General features: G+C 49.7%; 1 protein-coding gene across 4 annotated transcripts in view; it reads left to right on the top strand.

Annotated features, from left to right (window-relative positions):
* Positions 1-5,863, top strand: part of DLGAP4 (DLG associated protein 4) — a 72,874-nt gene that overhangs the window by 27,740 nt on the left and 39,271 nt on the right. The window contains exon 1 of one of the 4 annotated variants that reach the window (XM_009283261.2): positions 3,664-3,712. The exons of the other annotated variants lie outside the window; for them this stretch is intronic. The gene's annotated coding sequence lies outside the window, so the exon portion shown is untranslated. Of the gene's footprint in view, positions 1-3,663; positions 3,713-5,863 lie in introns of those variants that run through there. 4 annotated transcript variants of the gene reach the window in all.

Raw genomic sequence — 5,863 nt, 5'->3', positions numbered from 1 at the left:
AGCCGGGCCCTGCGCCGGTGGTGCGGCCGCGGGGAGGGCGGAGGTGAGCTTTGCCTCGGCGCAAGCGGCTGGCGCAGCTGCTTGTCCCCTCTGCCTTCGCCCGGGAGCTGCCCGCAGCGGGGGAGCAGCGGCACCGCTTGGTTGCGGCCCCGGCGACGCTGAGCCCCGCTGCCCCCGTCCCTCTGGCGCGAAGCGGGTCAGGCTGGGTGCCCAGGCCGGTGCTTAAGGCCTTTAAGGAGTCCCTAGGTGCTGGAGGAAATGAAATAGTGCTTGACTAAATTTGGTGTTCTCCCCCAGGGGACACTGACCCTTTTTTTAAGATGGTGGTTGGATTCTTCTTCCCCTCGAGAAGAAAAGGGTATTGTCTGAGCGAGGAACGAATGCTGATGCTTCAGTGCCCATCGCTGCTGAAGGCTGGCATTTAGCAGCGCAGCGAGCTGGCACCTCCTGGCCAGAGCAGGCTTTGAAAAGTCTCTGTTTTAGCCTGGGAGGACAGGTCCTGGCTGAGGCTACCTGGTGTCGCACCCCAGTGTTGAGCTGCCCTACCCTTGTCTAAGGGTTTAGGCTGAATGCCTCTGAATTTAACTGCAGGTGTAGCTTAGGTATCAGTGTGCCATGTTGGAGGGTGGGGATGTTACGGTTGGTTTTGGGCAGTAAGTAACGTAGCCCTTAACTTCTACCCCAGTCTTCATTAAGAGGTTCAAAAAGGAGCGTTATTTCCAGGATGCTGTTGATAGGACTAATACTACTTATTCTGTGAAGGTACAGACCTTGACCCCAGGTTGTGCAGGAAATGTGTGATTGAGACAGGAATGGAGTTAGGATCTCTAACTCCTGGGCTGTAACTTGCCACTTGGGGGAGGAAAAGAAGAAAAGGGGAAAAAAAACCCCAGCCCACAGCATGTGGCATTGGATCCTAAAATAAATTCCAATCATGTGGGATGATAACAAGCCAGATTGCCAACTTGTGTAAGTTGGCAGACTTGACTCCAGAGGGTCCAAGTTACTTAGCTGGTAATTGCTCTTCCAACAGGAATTTGATGCTATGATGTTACACATTCTTGAATGTGTGGAGGAAAGTAAGCCTAACTAGTGATCAAATCTAGCCTGCTTGTCTTTCAGGTTAAGATAATTTATGTGTGCGTACTCTGCAGCGGTACCCAGATATTCGGAAGAAGATTATCTGCAGAATTTGGCTGACATGTTACAGTCATGGAAAACCTAAAAGCTCATCTTTAAGGTGCAAGTGTTAAACTGCTATATGCTATTTTTGCATCTATGGCTTGCTACTTCTATTCCACTTCTGTAGTGGCAGCATAAGAGTTTTTGGTGTAGCTGAAGGCCCTGGGATCTGTAACTTGGCCCTTGAAGTGCTGGGGTGTAACTACTATGCAGTGTGCCAGTTTTGAAAGGACAAGACAACCCTGTGCAGCCCCTGCCAGATCCTTGTCAGCAAAGGTGATAATGGAAGAATTTGATTTCTGTTATATGTGGATTGACTATCTGGAGGATACTGAGAATACAGTGAGATCTGGTAAACCACAGAGCACTCCGAGGCCAGCAGGTACCTTTGTGGAACTTGATCGGCTGTAGCTGGTGTCCCAGCCCTCTAGCTGACGGGGCAAACATTGTCAGCTGCTGTGGAGAGGTTGCATTTCGCTTCGCAGCTGTGTGTGAGTCAGTAGTTGGATACTCGGTTGCTTAATCTGTGCATGCAGTTTAGATTTGTGGACACTTCTGACTACTTAGCTCAAGGTTGTTCATCTGCTGCTCCAGCCTAATGTGTAATGCATGGGAGACCCGCTGTTCTGTGAGCTCATTCGCTGTGCATGCTGCCAGAGCAATATAATTTAAAAAGCTTTTAATGGATAACTAATAACTGCCAAGCACTTACAAATAACTGTATGTCGGTTCTTGTCTCCTGTATAGATTTTCCTGTTGTTTGAGTCCACCCTCAGATAGTTTGGAGTGAACTATTCACTGGACCCTGTAAAAGTCATTCTGATACTTAATTTTCCTAACGATGCAGGACATGCCTGCCTGCAGAAGTAAGGCTGCAAAGCCGTGCTGCAGCAGGGCTTGTTTTTGTCTCCTCAGCTGGTACTTTTGCTCTGTGCAAGAGCCTCAACTATTTTTTAATGGCTTGAGGAGGCATAATTGGATTCAGTGCAGTGCAAGTTACAGTAACATATGTGAGCTGGGAGGATTAAGGCTGTGCAGGCGGGTGGCCTTGTTCAAGAAAAATCCACTTTAATTTCTGCAGTGAAAAGTTGTCAGTGCGTTTCCTATCAGAGCAGATTTAAAAAGGGAGGGGAGAAATACTAAGTATGATTGCTGTTTGCTTTGAAAGGTGATTAGAGTTCAGGCTGTCAGATGAAGCTCTGTGAAGGCTGTGGCTGGGGCTTGGGGATGAGAATGGTGAACTCGGGTCCTTCCAGAAGAGCTCATGAAAGAATGAGTTTATCCTTCCCTTCTCTCCCGGTCTCCATGCCAGCCTGCCACCTGGAGAGAGGGAGAAGTGGGGGACAGAACGACACCAGGCTGTTTGACATAAGCTGCCTTTAAACAAGTGGAAGTTAAACTATTTGCAGATGGGCTAGTTAATGAGGAGAGTGGGAATTCTGTCTGCTTCAATTTGTCTTGCAAAACTAATGAATTGCTGGCCCTTTGCTGCAGATGGGTCCACTAAGTCAGCCTTCTGTTCCCTGGAGAAGCAGTGGGTAAGGGCAACAGCAGCCCCACAGCTGAAGTCCTGACCTGGGCCTTAGCCCTATGCTTCACTTCTCTGCTCTGCCAGGGTCTGACTTGTAAATCCAAGAGGCACTATTTCAAAAGCATTTGCATTTTCCACTGAAAACAGTGAGGTAACTGCTCAGATACATCTGCCCGTGTGAGTCTGGTCTCTAATTTTACGGGCAACATAAGGTAGGGTAGTACCAGTGTCTACCTACTGCAGTGTGGGCTGCTAGTCTGCTATCAAGGATAGGTGACAAGCAGTCCTGGGGGAAGTAATGGTCCCCCAGGACTGCAGATTCTGTTTGATTTCTGTAGAAGACAGGGCTGTGGGTTATGTGCTGCCAGGCCTCTTCCCGAATTTCCTTGCAGCATTTAAATGCCGTGAAGGAAGACAGCTGAGTTCTGATTCTCTCCTACTTCCCCCTGGTGTTCTTGGTGGTAGGCTTGGTCTTGCACTGTGAAATTGCCCGTAAAGGCACAGAGGGGCACATACACATACTGGGATGCAAGAAGGACGTCCGATACCTACATGAGTGCTGCAGCCTGCCCGCTGCTGCTTCGTCTTAACAAACGGCACACACAGGAACTTGGTTATCCCCTCACTGCTGTACAGGATCTCTGGGGGGTTGAGTTTGTCAGCTCTTCTGGCAACACCAAGAAAATTAAAACAGTCTCTTTAAAGGGGATTTACCTGAGACAGGCTGTAGCTTGCTGCATCAGACAGTGATGAGCAGTGCTCAAAAGGGGAACAGTGTAAGGATGCATAAATTTTAAACATTAGCACCAGTATTTACATCAAGGACGTGTTGACTATCAGTCTTGTGTATCTTATTTAATGCTCTTCATTAAGACATCCGGGTTTCACTGCAATGATCTTTTCTTCTGAACCTGGTTCCAAGAGATCAAAGCTTAAGCTACTGTGTTGTCTCTCCCGTTTGAAGCTGACCAAGAACCTTGAGTGGTGAATGTTTCAAAGGTAAATTGTTACTTGTGGTGTGAGCCTGTCAGAGCTGGAATCAAAGCAAAGATTAGAAGTTGCATATGCCTTTCTGCTGATGTGCTCTCACAGTGCAAGGTGATATTTGATGACAGCTGAAAGGTATTTAAGCGTTGATAAAAGGGAATTTTTATTGTGAGTAGTTGTCATAAGATTAGTCAAACTTCTAAGAGAATTATTTGTCTTGTTTTTTATATTCTGGGAGTGGTTGAGAGGTTCTAACTGAATAGAGCCCCAGCAGGGCATTTGCTGTGCTCAGGAGGGATCTCCAAGCTTAAGACTTCCTACCCAGGGTGGGCATATCTACAGCTGCATTAAATTGAAAGTTAAAATTGGGAAGTTAAAGCATGGGTATTGCATCCCTCTTAGGCCTTACACATAAGACAGCTATATGTGTCTGAAGCTAGAGAAAGTGTCCCAAAGGCTACTGTGGAGTTGTCCCCAAGGGGATTCCTGGACCTTCTTCTGAAGGACCTTGTTGGGAGCTGGGCTGCTGCCCGCTCAGCTGCCAGATTAGTCAGTGCTGCTCTTGCGGAGAACAGTGTGTGTCAGGGTAGCTCATGAGCCAGCACACTACTGTAGAGCTGGTCTCCCTTGCCTCTTGTAAGGTCGCTTGAGTAACTGTTTTGTTGGGAATCCTTCTCTTCCTTGTTTGAACCCTGAGACTGTTCTTAGTCTCTCAGTTTGGCCCAAACATGGGGTCCTGAGTCATGACATTTCTGTCCAGGAACGCTTCCAGGTTTTGGTGTGCTCTGTTGAACAGCTACCAGTGCTTTCTTGACTGACCTGCCACTCCAGCAGCAGTCCCGGGCTGGGAATTTTGGCCTCTTAGAGCTGCTACTCTGAGCAAAGCAAGCTCCCTGGCAATGCAGAGCTGGTGTAATGCCCAGCCTTGTACAGTGTGGACTGGGACTTTCCAGGAGAGAAGGTGGATTTGGGGAGACGGGTACAAGTAGAATAGAGCTGGAGAACTTTTCCCGGTGCCTGAACAGCTGCTTATTCTGATCCCTTGGAAGAAAAAGGGTGTTGGACAGTGCTTGCACCTCTTAAGCTCTGGTCCTGGACAAAGTAGCTACTTTGATTTGAAAGCATTGAGTTTCAGTGACCCTCAAGTTTGCGGAGTGCCAAGAGCAAGGCCTTGAGCAGGGAAATCCTGGATGCCAGGAAGCAGAGGTCTGCTCACCAGTGGCCTGTTGCCTTGGCCACAGCACCGCTGCTGATGGCCTTTGCACTTGGCACCAGGCTCCAATGTCTGCATCTCACTGTCACACTGCAATCTTCTAGGGCATTCTGGAGGCTGCCGCTGCTAATAGTGGTATTATGCCACATATTAGCTTTTATCACTGCTCTGTTAATGTGCTCACTGGAGATGAGTGCTGCAAAATGCGCCGGGTTGCTAAGGGGAGGCTGCCAAAGCAGGCTCTTACAGCTCTGCTCTCTCACAGGAGTCGTTCTTACTGAAGTCAAATACTGAATCAGGCTGACTGGGGGAAATCAGCTCTTTGGGGGAAGGGAAACAAAAAGCTTGTACGGCTATCTGTCTTCAGTCCTCTTGCCTGTGTAACTGCTGGTGCAAATGCTGTTCCCTGTTAGGTGTGCAAATTGTGCATACAGTTGTGTGTGCTTTCAGTGGACATGCATGTCTGTGACAGGCCTGTTCCGTCTGACCCGCTTGGTCACCGTGCAGGCATCGCCTGGGAGGTACCCCTGATTTTTGGCTGTTCATTGGTGTGATGCTTTAATTCCTTTTCATAGTGCTTCAGCGGGACAACATCGGTGTGGCATCAGGACTGAAGAAATCTGCAAGCTTCAGAAATGAGAAGGGGGCAGAGCATGTTGAGCATGAACGTGCTCAGAGCGGCGGGGCGGGGGGCCGCGGACGGCGGTGCAGCAGTGAACAGGAGCCGTCCAGGCTCCCGAGCAGCCGCGGGCTGAAGCGGGGAGATGCCCAGAGGTTGTGTGAAGCGCCTCAAGGTGGGTTTCTCACGGCTGCATAAATCGGAGCCGGATGATCCTGCTCCTGCGGTCCCCGCGGAAGCCTTCGGGATGGCTTGGTGGTGCCGCTGATGCTGCGCGGCTCCAGCGCCGGGGGGCCGGCCCTGGCCCGGGCAGCGCGGGGCAGCGGGCCCT

Source organism: Aptenodytes forsteri, unplaced genomic scaffold, assembly GCF_000699145.1.
Source record: "Aptenodytes forsteri isolate BGI_AS27 unplaced genomic scaffold, ASM69914v1 Scaffold38, whole genome shotgun sequence".
In the NCBI taxonomy this organism is placed as follows: domain Eukaryota; kingdom Metazoa; phylum Chordata; class Aves; order Sphenisciformes; family Spheniscidae; genus Aptenodytes; species Aptenodytes forsteri.
This window is presented reverse-complemented; position numbering and strand designations above follow the sequence as displayed.